Raw genomic sequence first — 22,540 nt, forward strand, 5'->3', positions numbered from 1 at the left:
TCCGAAAACCGTTCTTAACATGGGGAGGTTGGGGTTGTTTATAATACTTTATTTTATTTTTCCTATTAAAATCAGTCCTTAGCTTTTTTCTTATTATTTTAAATGGCTGTTCTTTCGCGTTTCTTTTTGCTCAGTCGGTATAATCCGGTGGTTTCCGTCGTTCGGCTGGCGTTGAACACCGAGGATGACGGAAAACCCGACTTAAAACTGCAGAAGTACCGAAGTTTGACAATCAGTACACGTTATTTTTAATATTAATAGCGTTGAACAATACAGAGTACAATTTTGGGTACTATGTAGTTTTGATACCTTGCTGAAATAATACTCTGTTTATTTACAAAGCCATTTTAACCTTCAGGGGGTGTTTTGTCAATATTAAAAAAATTTAGCGTGAAACTTGAATTTAACCTAAAAACACTATTTATAAATAGCATGGTACCAAAAGTGCATAATCAATGTATAGGATGCATATTTTTTCTAGAAGGATGATAATATTAAATAACACTTACATAGTGTTACATACAGGGGTGGGTAAAGCTGTGACAAGTATTGGAGGTACATATTATTATTACACTTATTTAAAAAAAAAAAATGAAACAACTGATAAGGTTATTTTGGCAGTACACACGTGAATAATATAATATTTAGCCAACAACAAAAATAACAACCGTATTTAACATTTTTACGCGGGCGGAAATACATGCTACCACCGGACAATGTCGGTTAACGGGTCCTGCTAGTTAGAAATAAAGGCAAATAAGAAGAAAATTATGTAAATGCCTATGAAAGAAGTTGAACAGGGCAGAAATATTGACACATAGCATCAATACCGGTCGTCCACAAGGATCTATTCTTTTCATCATATTCCTTATATTCTTCAACAGCTTTCAAATCATATTCTAGGACATTAATATTAATCCATGCTGTCTATTGAAACACATCAAATGGTATTGATGCTATTCAAAATAAATGGCAAGAAATACTTTAAAAAGAGTTACTATAGCTATTCAAAGTTAGTGGACTTTATCGATAAGTTTCAATCCTCTCGTAACATTCTATATAAAACACCCGATCATCAAATACGCCTCTTAGAATGGTGTTTTTCCTTGATAAACGAGTAATTAATTAGTAAATATATATACACAAATTAAAAATATTAATAATAATAAAATATTATTTCGTACCAAAGCAATGCATGAATTAAACAGTACCTGAAAATCAAAATAAAGAAACGATTTAAATAAAGTTAAGAATAGGAAGACACTGCAAATAGGATTTTCGTACAATAATGAAAGATACAAATCATTTGATATAAAATTAAAAATAAATCACCTGCTGTGAAAAAAATAAATAAAAAACTATTAGATTTCATAGAATCTTTTATAGGTTATCTATATAAATGCTATTATTAGGTTATTTTATTGGGTACCAAATATAATTTAAAGTATATATATATATATATATATATATATATATATATATATATATATATATATATATATATATATATATATACCGTACTTTGGTGTAATTGCGCCAAATCCAGGGGTAATTGTGCCAACTAAAAAAAAAGTGCTCGTTATATGCGTGATTTCCAAAAGAGGAGCCTTAGCTAGTTGGCGCAATTACCAGGGGCTTGGCGCAATTAACCCAAAGTACGGTGTATATATATATATATATATATATATATATATATATATATATATATATATATATATATATATATTGTGTGTGTGTGTGTGCGCGCGTGTGTGTGTGCCTGTAAATGTTTGCATAAATGAATATTTGTATAAATAGCTCTATTGATAAAATAAGCGTTGTTGCCTGAAGGGGTCTCTAGTTATTAAATACTAGAAGACTGAAACATGCTCATGACTCTATAGCACCAAATTACTGCTTATGTAAAGACAAATTAAATACATATATATAAAACAGCCTACAGAAAATGGACTCTGATTTATGAAAGTATGATAGGTTATGAAAAGAAAGGGTTGTAAAGAGATCGCTTCGAATTTGGGGGTATCAAAACCAAATCAAAATATGACGAACGTAAAAATAAAATACATAAACCCCATAATTTATTATACCATACCTGTTCACACTGAAACACTTATCACAATATTCTGTGGATCTATATTAAAAAAAAACTTGTTAAACTTTGTGACATATTTTTATTCTATGGAGGTCAGGCGCGAACGAACACCCAATAATTTTATTATAACATATTTCTTCAAACAGAAACATAATTATCAAAGTATACTTACGCAGATAGAAATTAAAAGTCTTTACTAAAGTTTGTGCCTATTTCCATTCTATGGAGGCCAGGCGTGAACGCAAACCCCAAAATTTATTATACCATCCCTATTTAAGTTAAAACATACTTATCAAAGTATTTTTATGTACATCTATAACTTGTAAACTTTTTTTTTTAATTTTCAACTTTTTTATTTCCATACTTTGGGGACCAGGCGCGAACGCAGACCCCACAATTTTAATGAACCACTGTTCTGCCAGATCAAACATACCCATTCCTGTGTCTCGGTACATCTTCTATCATTATATGGGATCAGTTTTCTATAATAGGCAATCATATCGAGCCTATTTGTGACCAGACGCACACACAGGCATTCAGCATTGTATTATATATATATATATATATATATATATATATATATTTATACATATACATATATATATATATATATATATAAAGAGAGAGAGAGAGAGAGAGAGAGAGAGAGAGAAGTTATCTATGAATACAAGAATTATAGAAACATGGATCCAGAATAAAAAGAGAAAATAGAATGAGATGAAAGGTAAAGCAACGCTAAAGAATTTCACCCCCAGAAAACAAACACGCAGAGTCTCGACTGAAGTCGTGTTGCGCTGTCTGGCAAAATATAAATCGTTCCGTTGCGTTGACAATGGTAAGTAATTTTGTTATCTTAAAAAAGAACGCGACCACTCGTAGATATCAGCTGGAAGCCTGGTAAACGAAATCTCCCAAGGGTTACAAAATGCGTGCGCAAAACTGGCTCTCGTGTTCGTCGGGAATTTGCGCGCTTACCAAAAGAATTAACTCATCGCAGTTGGGTTGGTGCTCGTTGTGGAAGAAAAAGGAAGAGTTTTCCCTAGAGATGACCGCTTATTTTATGCGTGATAATCAGAGGTTGGGGAAGTATAATTTCGATCTAGCCAATTGAAAACAGTCTGGATCCCCTGTAATGAAGCGATGGCTAAGAATGCAACGTTGCCTTCTTTTTTTTTCTTCTACTTTTCGACGCCATCACTGTTCAACTAAATCTTAACATAAGTGGTGTTCGGTTTCATCCTTGAATCGAATAGGATGAAAGCGAATTCGGTGAAATGACTGTTGGAATTTACTTTATATTTGCTCATTTTGTTAGATCCTTTTAAGATTCCTAAGGCTATTCAATGTCGATAGCCAATCACTATTGTAAGTAGATGTTAGATGTGATTTGTTGAGGACTATTCATTATTCTGTCCATAGCCGGGAAAAACACTCGTGCCTATCTTGTAATGGTGTAACCCTTTGGGCTGTGATCATAGGGTAGTATCTGTGTTAACTGTGGCAAGTAGGGACAAGTGTCAAAACATTATTATTATTATTATTATTATTATTATTATTATTATTATTATTATTATTATTAATTGATTCGAACGACGGCGGGTCGCTGGATCAATTATTATGATTAGAAAAATAAACAATTAAATTGGGGAAAAATGATTGACATATAATATAATAATATGGCAAAAGAAACGTGAAAATAGAAAATAGATGTAAACATTATTTTTGGTTCGCATAAAACACAACTAAATTGGGGTTACATCAGCTGTTGGTTTGAGACATGTAATGAAACACGTGATAAAATATAGATTTGGGGAGGTTCTAGAGAGTCGTTAGCTGGATATCAGAGAGAACGGACGTCTCAAAAAGGGAAGTTGGTCTCCGCGACGCAAGGGGCGGCGTCATTTCAGGCAGCGAAGATATAAATCGAGTAATCTCTGAAGATGCCGTCCGGATCATGAAAATAATTGTTCGTAAATACTTCTGATATGTGTTGTGTATGTGTTACATCTGTTAAAAATAATGTTTGTCTACACCTGTTTCGATACGTCCACGCCAATCGTTTCCTGTTAGAACTGTTGCATAAATGTTAAAATATACACACTAGACAATCAACTAAATGATACGACGAATATGCATACACGCATTTACACGTGCATGAATTTACAGATAAAATATAAAACCCAACTATTAAATATGTACATCGGTATGGAATATAGTTACATACACATTACACTACAGACCCTTTTTTTAGAGCCGCAACGTAACAATCCCTCTCCCAACAATAATTGTACGTAATTTAATGTAATTTGATTTTTTTTTGTTTAATTTATAATAGATTTCATCGTGACATAGTGGAAAAAACCAAGTTCAAATCCTATGAGGGCAACGTAATATATATTATGTTCATTTTTCAAAAATAAATATTTGTAGATTGTAATCGAAAAAAAAAAAGAACGAAAGAACAAAAAAAAATGCCGATAGCCGTAAACTATTTTATTAGAAAAAACGCGACCGGTTTAACCAGACATTATGCTCCGGTTAAGAAATTTGGATGAACGTAATATGTTTCCAAGTAAGAATATTATAAAATATTAAGTAAACATAAAATTAGCCTTTTGTTCTCTTTCTCTCTTTCCCTATATCTCATTCTTTCTCTCTTTATCTCTCAACCTTATATATATATATATATATATATATATATGTATATATATATATAGAGAGAGAGAGAGAGAGAGAGCGAGAGAGAGCGAGAGAGAGGAAGAGACTGAGACTGAAGAATATTGGAGTCTTACTATTTAAATAAAATAATTTTTAAAAGATAAAAAATGCAGTTTAAATTCCGGACAAAAAACAAGTAAATTTAATATACTGGAAACTTGTTACTTACATCAGTAAATTTTAGCTTGAAAATCCAAAATTATATAAGAGAATTAAGCCATATAACGATGGAAAAAAATAACTTAAATTGTAAAATAGAAGAGGAGAATCATCAATTGGTTACCAGGTAGCTTTATATATATATATATATATATATATATATATATATATATATATATATATATATATATATATATATGTTTTGAGAAAAATAGAAAAACCGAATGAAATTATTAAAATAATCAACGTTTCGTCCTTATTTCAGAGGACATCTTCAGGATATTGAAGTAAAAATGCAAGAAAAGAAAAAGTCATTACTTTTTCTTTTCTTGCATTTTTACTTCAATATCCTGAAGATGTCCTCTGAAATAAGGACGAAACGTTGATTATTTTAATAATTTCATTAGGTTATTCTATTTTTTCTCAAAATATGACGTCAACCACCGCTGGTATTTTTACATTTCTTATACATATATATATATGTATATATTTCTGTGGAAATATATTTTATTTCCTCATTATATATACCTATCTTTATTACAGAGCAATATAGTGAACAAATGACAAAAGACTATATTCCAAAGTGTATGATGTTGATCATCTTATAAAAGAAAAATTGGAGGAGAAGCTGTAAATACCTTATAATATGTTCCATAACGCCATTTTCTAATTTTCGAATTTTAATCATGTGAAAATGCACTTTATTTCCTTTTAACGGATTGATTGTTGCTTTTTCTTCTGATGAGTATGGGGCAAAATAGATTCACTGATTGATATAATAATTAAGTGATTGTCTACGAAACAGATACTGTCAAGGATTGTAAATGTCGACTGAATAAAAGGAATAAGTTATAAGATGGTCAACATCATGAACTTTGTAATATAGTCTTTTGTCATTTATTAAATAGGTATACATATATATATATATATACATATATATATATATATACTCGTCAACATACAGTACTGTTACGTTGTACCACAACTCATCAGTACGGCTAGACTGGCACCTTTCTCTAAACAAGCATTGAACCTACAAACATCGCATTGACAATCCATGCGAGCTGCACTCGTAAATGATCTCAACAAATGTAAATTTTAAAAAAACCTTCGCCCACCACTTTTATATAGTGCTCATGAGTGCGGATAGACTAGCATCTATATATATATATATATATATATATATATATATATATATATATATATATATATATATATATATATATATATATATAGATGCTAGTCATGGTAATGAATTGATATATATATATCAATTGATTACCATGTAGTTGTTAACTTTTTTAAAAACATTTTCTTTATTTATTTATTCATCTATTTACTTATATGTATGTATGTGTGTGTTTGTTGTGCGTGTATATATATATATATACACATATGTATATGTGTAATTGTATGTATTCATATATATGCATGCATTACATGTGTACGCATTTACTTTATGTTTCTTCTTATTTCATTTGGTTTTCATTAAAAAATTCCTGCTAATAATTCAATTCTCAAATAATAACTTGTAAATTTCAGTTGACCTCTTTCTGGCTTAAATGTTTTGGCGCATTTAACGTTATCTTTTTTGGGTCATTTTGACATTGTTTTTTTCTATTTTAAAATTATTCCAATCACAATTCAACTTTTTTTCCTCCTTTCTTTTTCTTTCTTCTTCACCCATCTTCCTGAATTCAATCTTGCCTCGACCGCCGAGCTGTATATTAGACCCATTTCATTTTTTATGCACATTTTATCTTTCTTTTAATAATATATTGGAATTTTCACCATTTCCTTGTACGTATTTGTGAATTATTCCACGGATTTCCGCCTTTTGGATTACTTTGGACCATCTTACAATTACCCGGTTCCCTTGGATTTTACCTGTGCGAATGGAAATGTAACTAACTTTCTTGGATTCTGCATCTTTGGATTTTACCGTCATTGAAAAGTTTAGCCTTCACCAGACCATCTATTCACGTGGAATCAATTTGTTATTCACCCTATTCCCTCTGATTCACTTTTTTTCATCAAGTAAGCTCTATTACTTACTTTTAGTTTTATTTAATACTTTTGCAAGCAAAATCCGATCCCGCATTTTGCTAAATCCTACCCTCTGATGTGAAGGAAAGTATTTATTCGGAACTCTGCGGATTAAGGACTATCCATTTATTTAGTGTTTCCTTCTTAAAATTAAATATGTTTTTAACTCTGTTTCTAAGTGTTTTTAACATGTTTTATTACCTACTTGTTCTTACATATATATATATATATATATATATATATATATACATATACATATGCATATATATGTATATATATATACATATATATATGTATATATATGCATATATATATATGTATATATACATATATATGTATATATATACATATATATATGTATATATATACATATATGTATATATATATATATATATGTGTGTGTGTGTGTGTGTGTGTGTGTGTGTGTGTGTGTGTGTGTGTGTGTGTGTGTGTGTTTTGTGTATGTATACATAAATGCATGGTAATGAATTGATTATTCCCGCCTTTTCAATTTACAATTTAATTTTTTTTTCTTGGAAATTCATTTAATATTCTATCCTGCTATACTTTTATTGTCATCTTTCTTGGGGAGGAACCCACCGGACTTTATCGACAAAAAGATTCACGTGCCTTAGTCATCAATGCATTGTAGTCTACATTACAATATAGGGAACCTATTGTTTATTTCATTAAATCATTTTACATTATGACCTGCAAAAGTCAAGTAACATGGTTCACTTATGTTCAAAGCAAAAACATTCCTATCGAACCCGGCCCCGTCTTATCCAAGAATGCATTCTTGATTTTATACGATGTAACATTCTGTGTGTACAGTTATAACACTTCCCAAATGCACTAGTGATGTTAAGATGTATAAAATGTGAACTTTGGTAAAATCGGATTTTTTTTAATCATATTTTTTAATCTAAGATTTTAAATACTTATTTAAGGAAGTCAGATTAAAAATCTATCTATGATATTCTTAGATAAACTAACACTTATCTGCAAATGGCCCCCGGGCCTTCATAAGTGGTGACTCATATGTAAAAAAAAAAATAGTTCTGTGCGATAATTAAAAAATAGTCCGCTCTGTCGTTTCGATGTCTATAGAGAAGGAACTGCCACAAACACACACATGCTGACGTGTGATTTTACATACAAGTAGATATATGCATATATATGCATATCTAGACACACACATATATATATACATACGCGCATATATATATATATATATATATATATATATATATATATATATCGTCTAGTACATCATTCATTAACGTGTATTCATTTCTTGCTATTCATCGTCTTTGGCCTTTTCTCTTATGTCTAATACGGCCATTTCAAGCCTGGAGCAGTTTTGAAAAGATGATTCCAGAAATTGCGGGTGGTAAAAGCTGTCATTTTTGCTTGTTTTGTTTTCTTTGGTACTGCCATTTATCATTCTCAAAGCGATTAGAGCAAACAAGTTTTACGGACACCATTATTCGCCTTTGGGTTCTATTGATTGCATCTCACTACCGCCAAAAGTATATTATACTTGATCCTTTCATTGTCTTTAAAATGTGAATAAGTGGAAACGACAAAGATGAAACAATGGCTTATATATTGTTTAAAGTAGAAAAACATTTCGTCAGAAAGTCTCTCGCGGCCTTTCATAATAAAGCTTACATTATAGAATACGGGAATCAGACACAAAATTCTTTTAAAAACTATACTGTATTGTACTTCATTTAAGTCGATTATTTAAGCAATAATATCTTTTAGTCCAATATAATACCTGTATGACTAAGTCGTCTGGCAAAGAGTGTTACGTGTTATGGCCTTGTCGTGATGAAGTCCTTGGAAGGGCTGTTACGTCCATGGCACAGTAACCAGTTCCGGGGGTGTAAAACACAGTAAAATATAGCCATATCTTCTTCTTGATAAAGGTATAAATATTATAAAGTATAATCCCGTGTCAGAAACTCAGCAGTGGCAGTGGGATAGGAGGCTAGCGAAAGCATTAGCAGCAGCAACCGTTAAAATACATATTCAAATTAGCAAGTATGGACGAACTTGCGTCACAAGAAAAGGAGAATAATACACGATGTGGTCGGGAGGGAAGCAATTTGCGAGCGGGGCAAGATGGATGTGTATATTAGAGATAGAGAAAACGCTGGCTGACACCCGACGCCAGGTGGCGAGCAGACAGGCCTTTAAAGGTCACATGTGTGTGCGAAAAGACTTTTTGCAAGATAGTGAACTGCGTTGTGTTGAAGGAACTACGAATAAATGCATTTCGTTTGAACTTTAAATAAAAAAGCCGAATCAGATTTTATTCATTTCCTTTATTTGTTGTTTCCTGCGACGGTATCCACGTCACAGAATATGTTTTCGGTTACGTCTGCTGGTTGGTCTTGTGTCGCGTGCTCAGTAACATTAGGTATCATAATTCTCTTCTGAGAATAAATCACCTGGCCAAGCAATCGTTCAAGCTGGAATAGAACACTGTAGAAAATAAGTACAAAATATATATTCTTTATAAAAAGTACACATTTTTTTTTATTTCAATTTAATAGAGAAAAAAGTTTTTGGAAGTTCGGAGTTGGCGGGACACATGACAATTCGGAAGTACCCTAGCTTCAGTTCAATCTCTATCTAGTGTGATGGCGGAGACAAGAAAGAGATACGTGAATAGAATGAGGGAGAAAGACGGTTTAGGTAGATAGATATATATTAAAAACGAATCGAGTAGAATATTAATGATCTGTAATATTGGTGATAATCGAGTCGATCTTACATTTTACCTGTCAACCTCGATTATGTAAAGCACTCTTTATTATTGTACCACATCGGTATGCATATTTATATATCTGGCAATATATATAGCTGCTATCTGTATATAAGTTTGCAGTAAGATCACAAAAGATTACATTTTTCTCAAATGCATTTCAACATAAACAACGCATAGTGCATGGACATTCAGTAGAGGCCTAAAATAATTTTTATTCGAGTTCGTTATCTTATTCAAATTCGCTTTCAAATAAACAGTAATACTTTTGAAAATAGCCCATAATTTACTTAAAAAAACAAAGCAATCGTTCTTGGTTTTAAGTTATTGGTAAACTGTTTTAAGTATGGTTAGTATGATAACTGTACTTTGAAGTTTGAAGTAAAATGTATTTTATAATATATCTAGATCGTCATCCATGTTGACTGTTCGCAGTATTACACCTCGTTTGTCTTTTAGGCGTAATATACTGGATACATGACCTACACAAGCGAATCCTTCATGCTGATATTCAGACTGGGTCATTTTTCTACTGCCTGGCTTCTATACTCTGTGTCAGCTTTCACACAACACAATGGATAATATTCTTGCAACTTATACAAACAATTTCAACAATCTATGAGAAATTCATTTCTTTTTACAATGAACTTTGATCATCGAAAATCGAAGCTGGCGATTTTTTCTGCGGCAAATATAAATCAACGAGGATTCAGCATATATTTGATAATCGAAGATTACACTAAATGACTGCTCATCTGTGGGGCAATACAGACAAGTATTTCAGATTCAGATTGAAACTGGTTCAAGCTTTTACGAACCGCGCAACACATATATCCCTCGAAAAATGGTAAACTTAAATATGTGTATTAATTTATCCACAAGTAAAAAGTGCGCCATACTTATATAAAAAAAATTTGCATTATCACTAAAGTGGGAGTAAATATACTAAACTTACTATCCTGCTCGATTCATTAGTAAAATCTAATTGTCGCGCTGTCAATGCTTTTCAATATTACAACAGATTGTACTTATATACGCACATTCATATATATATATATATATATATATATATATATATATATATATATATATATGTAAATATATGTATATATATATATGTTTATATATACATATATGATAAAATGCGTGTGAAATACGTTTGAAAGCCAAATTACAACGCACTATTATGAAAATAAACAAATTTTTACTTGTTTAAATTTAATATTTCAGCGCTATACGCCATCTTCAGAATTTTATACATTTGTTTCCTTTGTTTACTCGCCATGATGATAAACAAGTAAATATGTGTTTGCTTTCATAATATATCGCTGTAATTTGGCTTTAAAGCGTGTTTCATACGTGTTTTATTTAAAATTCAATCAATGCTTCTAACGGACAACACAATCCAGACGTTTACCAAACGCAGGCTTCCGGAATTTCAAAATAACGCCGCAGAGAACAACACACGGACTCTTTACTAAATTTTTTTTTATTAAATTTACTATTATGTCGAGAAAAAAATAAGAAAAAAATGTATGACTCGAACGTGATATGCTATATAACTACTTCCACAATCAAAGTACGTCGTAGCTCACAGATATCATAAAAAAGACGTAAGTTAGAGACTTGGACTTTCGATTTGCCGCTTTCAGGGTTAGTGTGAGCTGCTACGTTGTTTGATTGAGGGAATAATTACACACACACACATACACACACACACACACACACACACACACATATATATATATATATATATATATATATATATATATATATATATCCGCGGATTAAGGACTATCCATTTATCAAGTGCTTCCTTTTCCGATTACATATGTTTTAATTCTTTTTCAAAGTGCTTTTAACATGTTTTATTAACTGTTTGCTCATATCATAAGCTCTATACCCTATTTGGTTGTATCGAGCTTTTACATCTGGCTGGGATAACTTTACAAATATTAATTCTTTAATATTTATATTATACTTTAATATTACCATCTTGGATCATTTTGGTAAATTTAATTGTAATTTTTATTTTATTTTATATATATATATATATATATATATATATATATATATATAAATATATATATACATATATATGAAATGTAGTTAGCAAGGAATAAGTTCTTAAAAAGAAAACTTAGAAAGCTAGAGAACGCTTAAAACTGTTAAGAAGAGAAATTAAATGTATAAAATAAAAGATGAGGAATAAATATTGCATATAGCTTTATTATGTCATCTTATAAACAAAGGTAAAATTAAGAAAGAAAAACATCTTTAGGTCATGGCATTTCGAAATTAAAATCTGATATCCATATATACATATATATATATATACATATATATATATATATATATATATATATATATAGAAAGATGATTGATAATTTATGATTAAAATTAAAAATTAAAAATCTGTTTCATTAGAAGGAACAGAACAAAGTACAATTTATTTGCTTTGTTGTGTTCCTTCTTATGAAACAGATTTTTAATTTTTTTATTTTAATTTTAATTATAAATTATCAATAATTTTACTAAATATTAAAATAACTCTATCTTACTAAATATTAAAATTACTCTATCTTACTAAATATTAAAATTACTCTATCTTATTAAATATTAAAATAACTCTAGAGTGTATTTTAATGTGATAATAAAATCACTAATTTAATAAAAATACAAGAAAAAACAGTGCTCGTTGTAATTAGATGTATAATAAGCTCAATAGGCATATATATCATAGAGTTATTTTAATATATATGTATATATATATGTATATATATATATATACTAGCAAAAGTACACGTCGTAGACTGGATTCAAAAACAGCCTACAGAAAATGGACTCTGATTTATGAAAGTATGAAAGGTTATGAAAAGGAAGGTTGTAAAGAGGTGGCTTCGAATTTGGGGGTATCAAAACCAAAGCAAAATATGATGAAAGTAAAAATAAAATAGATAAATCCCATAATTTCTTATACCATACCTGTTCACACTGAAACACTTATCACAATATTATGTGGATCTATATTAAAAAAAAAACTTGTTAAACTTTGTGACATATTTCCATTCTATGGAGGTCAGGTGTGAATGAAACCCCATAATTTTATTATAACATATTTCTTCAAACTGAAACATAATTATCAAAGTATACTTACGCAGATAAATATGAAAAGTCTTTATTAAAGTGTGTGCCTATTTCCATTCTATGGAGGCCAGGCGCGAACGCAAACCTCACAATTTTATTATACCATCCCTATTTAAGCTAAAACATACTTATCAAAGTATTATTATGTACATCTATATCAAAAACACTTGTAAACGTATTTTTTTAATTTAATTTTTTTTATTTCCATACTTTGTGGACCAGGCGCGAACGCAGACCCCGCAATTTTAATGAATCATCATTATGCCAGATCAAACATACCCATTCGTGTGTCTCGATTCATCTTCTATCATTATATGGGATCAGTTTTTTATAATAGTCAACCATATCGAGCCTTATCGTGACCAGACGCACACACACAGACATTCAGCATTATATTATAGATATACATATATATATAGACATACATATACACATATAAGTAAAAATATCTATCTTTATATATGTGTGTGTGTGTGTGTTTGTGTGTGTGTGTGTGTATGGGTGTATGTGTGTGTATAATCTGAGATTATAGTTTTCCAAATGTTAAGTAACCAATAAAGCATTACGAGCTTAAAAACAAGAGTGATCAATATCGAGGTAGAGCAGACTATACTCTTTATTCCTTTCTCCATAAGAATTAATATGTTCCTCCACACTCACGAGTGTGTTTCGGCTAGCTAGCTATTAGTAACTAGAGACTTCTTCAGGCGATACAACTTATACGAAAATAAAAATTTTGTAAATTTCTATTTTCATATAAGCTGTATCACCTGAAGAGGTCTTTAGTTACTAGTAGCTTATTGTCCGAAACACTCTTATTACTATGTAGCAACATGTTATTGCTTATATAAAATCAAATAAAGTATATATATATATATATATATATATATATATATATTTATAAACGTATTAACTACGCACTCGCACGCGTTAATTTACACGCATTAGAAATATTTCCAGCATTCCACATGGAAATGGTGATTTTTTTCTAAGTTAACTAAAATCATGCAAATTATTTCAATGTAATTTTTTTTATATCTTTGCTTTCTTTAGTTTTCCCACATTTAACTTGCTCATATGCAGATCTGATGCTAATTTTTCAAACTCGCCTCTGGTTGTCTCCAAATAATCTGTGAATTAAGCAGTAAAACATGCAAGAAAATAATTCTTTTTAATTTGCAATTAAAGTCTTAGTTATGCAAATTGTTTTGTTCGTGTAATTACTGGTCATTTGTGGGAGAAGTTCTTTCCGTTCATTGATGTCTGTCATTCCAAAATTAATGCATGATGCTTCCCTAACGTCCATACCATTATAGGCATCTGTATACTTCTAAAATCTTGCGGATTTTATTTGCTTACTTGCTGATCATCGTGCACGATTAGTGACGCCAGCAAGGATGTGGTGATTTGTGAATAACATCACAAAAATCAGATTTTGTAAATAAAGAGCGATTAAAAATCAGTATGGAAAGAAGGTGAACAAGATAGTAATTAAACGAGGGAACGGAAAGTGAAATGAGAGCGACAGAAGGTGACAAAAGGTAAGGTAAGCCAGGAAGAGATGAGGAAGCGGATAACACACGCGTGATTATTGTAAAGAAAGAAATATATATATATTCAATAATGCATGAAGAAATGCTGATCCAATGCTGGAAACTTGTCTATAAATGCGAAAATGTATGTATGTATGTTTGTGTGTCTGCTAAAAACTTTTGACCAACCGAACAAAAATTAACAATCTTGGTCTCATATGAAAGCCCCACCCTCCGGACGACAATTATCGAAAAATTGGCCCAAAAGGACCATCAGAAATGCGTCAACTGATCGATTTTCTGCAGGGGAGGACCCGAAAAAGTGACATTTTAATGTTAAACATTACATATTTTAAATCGATTTATAACTGCCCAAAAAAATACGGGCGCCAACCCTTCTACATAAAGTATACACGGGGCCGTTTATTTTGGGTCAACTTGTATTTAAAACCCGCTGAGTCATTTCACGTGATCTTGACGTCAGCAAGCTGGAATGGCAGTCTGAATTTAAAAACATTGTTGTTATCGGTAAAAAAAAAATTCACCCTCACACAAGCTAAACTATGAACTTCTACGCTATGACAACGTTACCAAAGTTATTAGCACATTAAAAATAGTTAGATACGATAGTTAAAGGAAAAATAACAAGCCATACATGTGAAGTAAAAAAAAATACGCTTACAAAAAATATTAACGATCGAAGTTTTTACAACAAAAAACAGCCAGACGCCATTTTCTTTTTAGTAACACTCTTTAGAGTAAGGAATACGAAGTGAGAGAGAGAGAAACACACACATACACAAACGCAAACAGAGAGAGAAAGAGAGAAAGAAAGAGAGAGAGACAGATAGAGATAGATGTCTAGACAGGAATACACGCTGAATCATAAAAAATGTGAAGTAAAAAAAAATACGACTACGTCATCTCGTAACGCTCCTGCGATAACCTCATTTAGTGGCTATCAGTCAATCAAACCTCTTTCACTCGCTTTATAAGCCTTATTTTAACACTATAATCAATTCCTCTTACTCTTGACCTAGACAGTTAAGTGGTTGGAGTTTGTTTCACCTCCGCGTCAAGGCTCCCGGGTTCAATCCATCCTCACGACCAAAACTATTTTTTCTTTTACATCTTTAGACACGTGGGCAACGTTTCTTTATTTTTTTTACTTCGCTTATTCTTTAGTTTACTCCCCCCCTATACACACAGCGGTTTTTTTTCGCTGTTTTTTTTTGTTTTGTTTTTTTTCGATTTTTTTAACATCGTTTCAGGGTTATTACTTATCCCCCCTACACACACCTACAAACACCCGGGCTGGTCTATATATAAATCTTAAAGTCACAAGCCACATTCACGTCGTAACATGACACCGGGTCGTTAAAACAACAATTATTTTTCTTTGTTACGAATTGAACCACGATCTAAACACCAATTTTTTTTTTAAATAATTGTTGTGATTTTTACACTAGACTTTCATTGGATGTTTATTTTATTTTATTTTTTTGTTTGTTTGTGTTTTTTGTTGTTTTTTTTGTGCTGTTCATGACACTGAAAACTTAACCGAATTATTCAATGCTGAACATGGTTTTTTTAATAGTTATTAAATTCCAAGTCCTTAATATATTCAAATAATAAATACATTTTATTTCGTGCATAACTAGTTTGGAGATTAATTCGTTTTCTAGCCATATATTTCGTACACGGTCTAAAAAATAACGATTCTATTTAAGAGATATATGAAACCTTTACGTTAATACCGTTTAAGGTAGGAAATATATCAGCTATAAAGATTAGCTAGATTAGCTATGTAGCTAAACAGAGGGTTGAAATAAATGGAATTATGAACGTTCTGCTCGGACGAGGGCTAACATATGCGTTACTAGCGTGTTCGATATACATTTAATTTAATCCGTAGATGATAGATACTGTCGCTTAGAAAAAAAGAATAATAAAATTAATTCTTACTAAAAAGTGATTTAATAATTTTGTATTACTCTTAATCGCTCTAAATAAATCATTTTTCTACTTAGATGTAAAACGTTATTATTCGAGATTATGCCTACAGGGGGGCTATTTAGATAGTAGGGCAGCAAAATATCTATTCGCATTTTACTTACATTTATGTATGTCAGTACAGTAAGAAAACAGGAAAGAGGAACGGAATTTTAATGTCTACTAGTTCGAGAGACAAAACTACGAGAGTAGAAATAGTTCCAGTATCTAGAGACCTCTATAAAAAAAGGACGAGGATTTTCTACCTGCCGGCTTAGTTTCAAAAATATAGACATCACCACCGGAAAATTATTATTAGACCGTATCATTGGCGATCATAAAAAAATACTAAGTTTCTCTTTAATCTATTGGTGTTGAAGCAAATATTTTCTGTGCTGTATTGGATGTAAAGTGTTACATATGTTATTTTTCATATAAAATCGAAAATAGCTATAGACGTTGACTGGAAAGCGCCGTGTAACCCGGTCGATTATTATTATTATTAGAAAAATAAAACAATTAGATATTGGAAAACTTGTATTTACAGCTTGGGATGTTATGTAAGGGTTTTAAGAAGAAATTAAATGAAGAAAGTCAACGCATGAACTTTTAAAGTACATTTGGAATTCGGTTAGATGTAGACAATGTTTTAGCTTACGTGAACCACGCGTTATTTAGTCTACATTGCTGGCTTAATAGTTTGTTAACAGAGATCAAACACACGAGTTAGCAAGAAACATGTAAGAGAACAGACGTGTAAACGGCCTGGTGGAAAGTAGAAAGAGCAAGAACCAGAAATGTAGAAAAAGACTTCGCGTGCCAAACGCAGACAAGGGAATCCATAAGACAAATAAAGACTGTGTAAAATATAGCTCGTTGTTATGGCCTCCATTTCAAGGTTTGTATAAATAAGGGTGTATATGGATCCTTTGGTTCGAGACAAACAGACATACTGTTATCGTTTTATTGTAAGAAAAGCTGTCTGTAAAAGTTTGTGTCGCGTTTGTTAACTGCGTGTAATTGATAAGAAGCGACCACACAACAACGAACATTTTAGATACATGCAGGATACAATGAACATTTTTCATATACGACAATATAAGAACATGTTATATCACTAGACTGGACAAAAACTCACGCACATATATATACACGCCCCACTTATATATATATATATATATATATATATATATATATATATATATATAGGTGTCTACGCATGCAGGCGCACATGTGTGCATATATTTGCACGCCAGGGCGGGGATGTATATGTACATGTGATGTGACAGTTTCTTTTAAGTATATATGTGCATACGTGCGCAGGTGTGTACCCGTGCCCGCGACCACTAACTAACCCCCTCCAAACAATTAACAACAAAATAAAAAATAAAAATAAATAAATCGAATCATAGCCCCCCCCCCCGCCTCCAAACATAAGCGAACACCCAACAGGTCAAGACATACTTACCAAGAAATCATCTCACTAAGGAGACGCATAAAAACTTTACATTAAGCCTCGAATTTTTGTGACCCCCTCCTCCCACCCCCACATATTCCCCTTCCCCTCCATGTATCCCTATGCCCTCAGCCACACTAGAAATAAACCTCCCAGACCCTCCCGACAAGTTCCTTAAACCCCAAAACTAAAACATTATCGACATACCAAGCGCCCCCCACTTTCCCCCCTTGTTCCCTTCCTCTATTTCCTCCGCCCTCCTCGCACCCCCCTGGCCTCATTCACTCTTTCACTCTCTCATCCCAAAATAGCGAACATTTCTGTAAAAATCTGGGGATGCTACAGACGGCCAAAAAAAAACGGTCAAATAGCTGAAACAATAATGTAACTTAACAGAAAGATACGGTAATAAAAAATAAAACGTATGTACATATATATATATATATATATATATATATATATATATATATATATATATATATATATCGCAACTACATAACAATAAAAGATGTATGGAAAAATCTATCTATTTTAAGGTTTGTTTTTGGTTTTTATTTTTTTTACAAATAAAGAAATCTACGCGATTTTGAAGACACGTTTTCTTTTTACAGTATGAAATACAAGTAATTTGACACCTGGTCAATTAATGCGTACTTCTGATATTGTCGATCATGAAAGTACAACTACTACTAACAATAAGAATAATAAAAAATCATTAGAAGAAAAGTTCATTATTCACTTAAAAAAATATTAGTTATAACCATTTCAAATTTGTCTTGCATAATGAACTACTAATGATAAGAATGCAACACTTTGAACGACGTTACGTGTCGTGTATATCTGATGTGTCTATTATTTTATCATTTTGTTGATACGTGGCAGGTCGCCATCTCTGTCTGCGATCAATGTGGTGCGGTATTTATTAGTTACTAGCGAGCGGTACACGGCGTTACCCGGATGTTTGGAGGTGTGTGCGTGTGGGGGGTGGGGGTAAAAAAAGTAAGTATGAGGATCGAACCTGCACCGTTGAGGCAAAGTTGTAAATTAAAGTGTGAAAAAAAGAAGTGAGACGTTAACGATTGTCCCACCGCGAGATGCTAACGGAAACACGTTTGAATTTATTTAATTACTTGGAGTTAGCAGGTGCCCGTTTTAATGAGTTAATGAGGTCAAGTTTGACTGCGGGATAGTATTCATTTACTGCTAAACGTTTCCACCCCCACCCCCCAAGATGTTATAGGAAAAAGACTGACCCACATGCGGCGAGCGACAAATATTGAATATTTATCTTCCCGAAATCGAGCAAATTAAATAGACAGGCGAGCTTCGTTGTTAACTGTGAGATATTACGATTTATATGTGATATAAAAATTTTTAAAAGTTGTGAACCGAGCGACCGCTTCTCTAAAAAAAGCCTTTCGTTGACATACAGTAAAAGCGAACACACATACATGCATACATACATACATACATTTTCGCTTATATATATATATATATATATATATATATATATATATATATATATATATATATATATATATATATAGATTAACAGGAGGAACATAGAACGATTACGGTGATCCGAGAGATAAAGATAAATAAAGAGAGACAGAGCGAGACAGATATTTGAATGATTTCACGCGACAGCTACTCTCCGCCATTTATGCTAACGTAAAATAATCTTTTGCTTTCCCAGTTTGAAGTTTTAAGATAAATACAGTTTTTTAACGTTTACTTAAACAGGTTTACGTATACTTATTCGTATTGTTTCGATTCATCGGACTACTGATCTCATCTTAAGTGTGATTTTTCTCAACGTTTTGGACGATGTAACTTCCGACCTCCTTCAGGTGTACTTTGTCGAACTCGGAAATGTTTCTGTCAAACTCGGGAAATTGGACGGAATTTCGAGCTGAGCCCTTTATTTATTTTACGGAGCTAGAAGGCTCTTGATCCATCAGCCATGACTGGATAGATGTCCTAAGGTCAACAAGGTACACCTGAATAAGGGCGGAGTTTACATCGACCGAAGCGTCGTAAAAATCACACTCTAGATCAGAACAGTAGTCCGATGAATCCAAATAATGCGAATAACCCATCCTCATCTAAAAAATTCAGAAACGTCATATATATATATATATATATATATATATATATATATATATATATATATATATATATATGTGTGTGTGTGTGTGTGTGTGTGTGTGTGTGTGTGTGTGTGTATTTTTGGGGTGGAGAGGGCTCCTGTAAGCCGTGATGAAGGCAACCTTTCTAGGAGAACCAAATCTCTTATTTAAAAACCATAAAACGGGAGACCAGTACCCGCATTAAGCTGTTCTGCAGTTTAACTTGTTGCTGGCTATCTTGCTCTTGCTTGTTGCTGGATATCAACATTTTGAACCAAGAGAGAGATTAGCTGTCGTACAAAGTTAAGACCCTGTAAAATTATCTGTGAATAGATACTCCCTCAGGGATTTGTCTACAAAAATGGTCCGGTGGCGAGAGAAGTAATTTTTGGACTCATGGACTTTAAGTGTCTGAGGGAGTGGCACTCGTTTGACAAGACGTTGCAATCATCATATATATAGTTATATATATATTTATATATATATATATATATGTAGAAATATATTTTCTTATTATATATCAATCCTTATATAAGAAGCTCAATGTGATTGCAGAACAATATAGAGAATAAATAACAAAATAGTATATTCCAAAATTCATGATGTTGACCATATTATTATCAGTTGATCTATACAATTCTTGACAGTCTATGTTTCGTTAATTAATTTATGAATCTTCTACTAAAACGTTCTATTTAATAATTAGTAAATTTATTAATTCTAAGTTATATATACATACTTATGAATATAATATCACCAAATTATAAAATATTATATATGTTTGTATATACGAAACTAAACTAAGCTACAAAAGAAAGAAAAACAACTATTCGTACTTACAATTTTAATTAATTTATGGATCTTCTACCAAAATGTTCTATTAAATAATTAGTAAATTTATTAATCCTAGAACCAACGAAACACACACACACACACACACACACACACACACATATATATATATGTGTGTGTGTGTGTGTGTGTGTGTGTGTGTGTGTGTGTGTGTGTGTGTGTGTGTGTGTGTGTGTGTGTGTGTGTGTGTGTTATTTTTATCACCGTTTTATTTGTTTGATTACATATGTTTCGGATGTTGGACCATGTTTACGATCCAATGGCCTCGTCAAACCTTAGAGAAATGGTTGAGCACTCTGTTCAGGTTTTTACTAATTACCAGTTTTACTATATATATATATATATATATATATATATATATATATATATATATATATATATATATATACGTGTTTCTTTGTTTCCATAGTAAATCGATAGTTTATGCTTATTGAATGTCGAAAACAAAATATTTATTCAGCATCATTTATTGTGTTCGATAATTGTAACACAACATACTAGGTTAATCATGTCTGAGGTTGGATTGTGTGTCTGTTTTTTCCAAATCAGTATTTGCGTGTAGGATAATATATTCGAATTCAATGAAGGTCGATAGTTTTGACAATGTAAATTATTCCAATAAACATTACTGTGTTTATCAGGAGTTGCTTATTGTAAATAATGATGTCAATGTTAACTTATTTTCATTTTAATAAAGCGTATTGATTTTTCACATAATCGATGTTTCATGAGAGAGAGAGAGAAATAGAGAGACAAATATAAAAATAGGTAAAGCTTTAAAGAGAGAAAAGTAGCGGTGTATATATATATATATATATATATATATATATATATATATATATATATATATATATATATATACTTCTCTAGATTTGGGTCTTTTTTTGTGTATTGATATTCATATTAAACCCCGTTTTCTATTTATTTAAAAAGAAACTAAGCTTTGTTATATAAAGGTCGTGAAATTGCATTCATCTGCAAAAGATCCAACAATTTTGCATACGCTTTTAAACATTAATTTTAATTAATTCCCTATTAGTTTTTCGGTTTTCTAATGGAATTATCATCTTTGCTTTACTATTGCGCGTAATAATATTGATGCAGATATTCTACATGGTTTATACTTGCGTAATATTTGCGTAAAAATTGTTATAGTAAACACAAATATCTTTCTATATATATTTATGTATGCATATATTTGTTTAAAAAGTGTTACCTTCTAAACTCCTCTGTCAGTTTTTGGTCTACAGACATGAAACTTAATATATACGGTATTCGAACCTACACAAAACTTTATATTTATGTTTTAGCTAGGGGAAATCGGTGAAAAAGTGTGTAAATTAAAAGCAATGAAATTTTGTCAAGTGAAGGTCGAATGACGACATTGCCGGTATGCATGCGTAACGCTATTAGTTCATGTTTTAATTTTTAGCGCTGCAGCAAACATGTCATCATAGCTCAGGCGTTAACGTGTAAGGGAAATGAAAATTGTAAGTTAAATGGTTTGGTTTCGATTCTCGGTGATGGCGCACGAGTCATTTTTTTTTTTTTTTACTTTTTATATCATAACGATATATTGGGTTCAATATATTAATAAATACGAAATCAGCATTAATCAAAATATCATATTTAAGCATATTT

At 31.5% G+C, this 22,540-nt stretch overlaps 1 long non-coding RNA gene across 1 annotated transcript in view; it reads right to left on the reverse strand.

The window, feature by feature from the left end:
- Positions 1-9,378: 9,378 nt before the first annotated feature.
- Positions 9,379-22,540, reverse strand: part of LOC145274679 (uncharacterized) — a 66,845-nt gene continuing 53,683 nt past the window's right edge. The window contains exon 3 of the long non-coding RNA XR_013866879.1: positions 9,379-9,495. This is a non-coding gene — a long non-coding RNA (uncharacterized LOC145274679). The remainder of the gene's footprint in view (positions 9,496-22,540) is intronic.

Source organism: Euprymna scolopes, unplaced genomic scaffold, assembly GCF_053919585.1.
Source record: "Euprymna scolopes isolate OS-2025 unplaced genomic scaffold, ASM5391958v1 sca4, whole genome shotgun sequence".
Lineage (NCBI taxonomy): Eukaryota > Metazoa > Mollusca > Cephalopoda > Sepiida > Sepiolidae > Euprymna > Euprymna scolopes.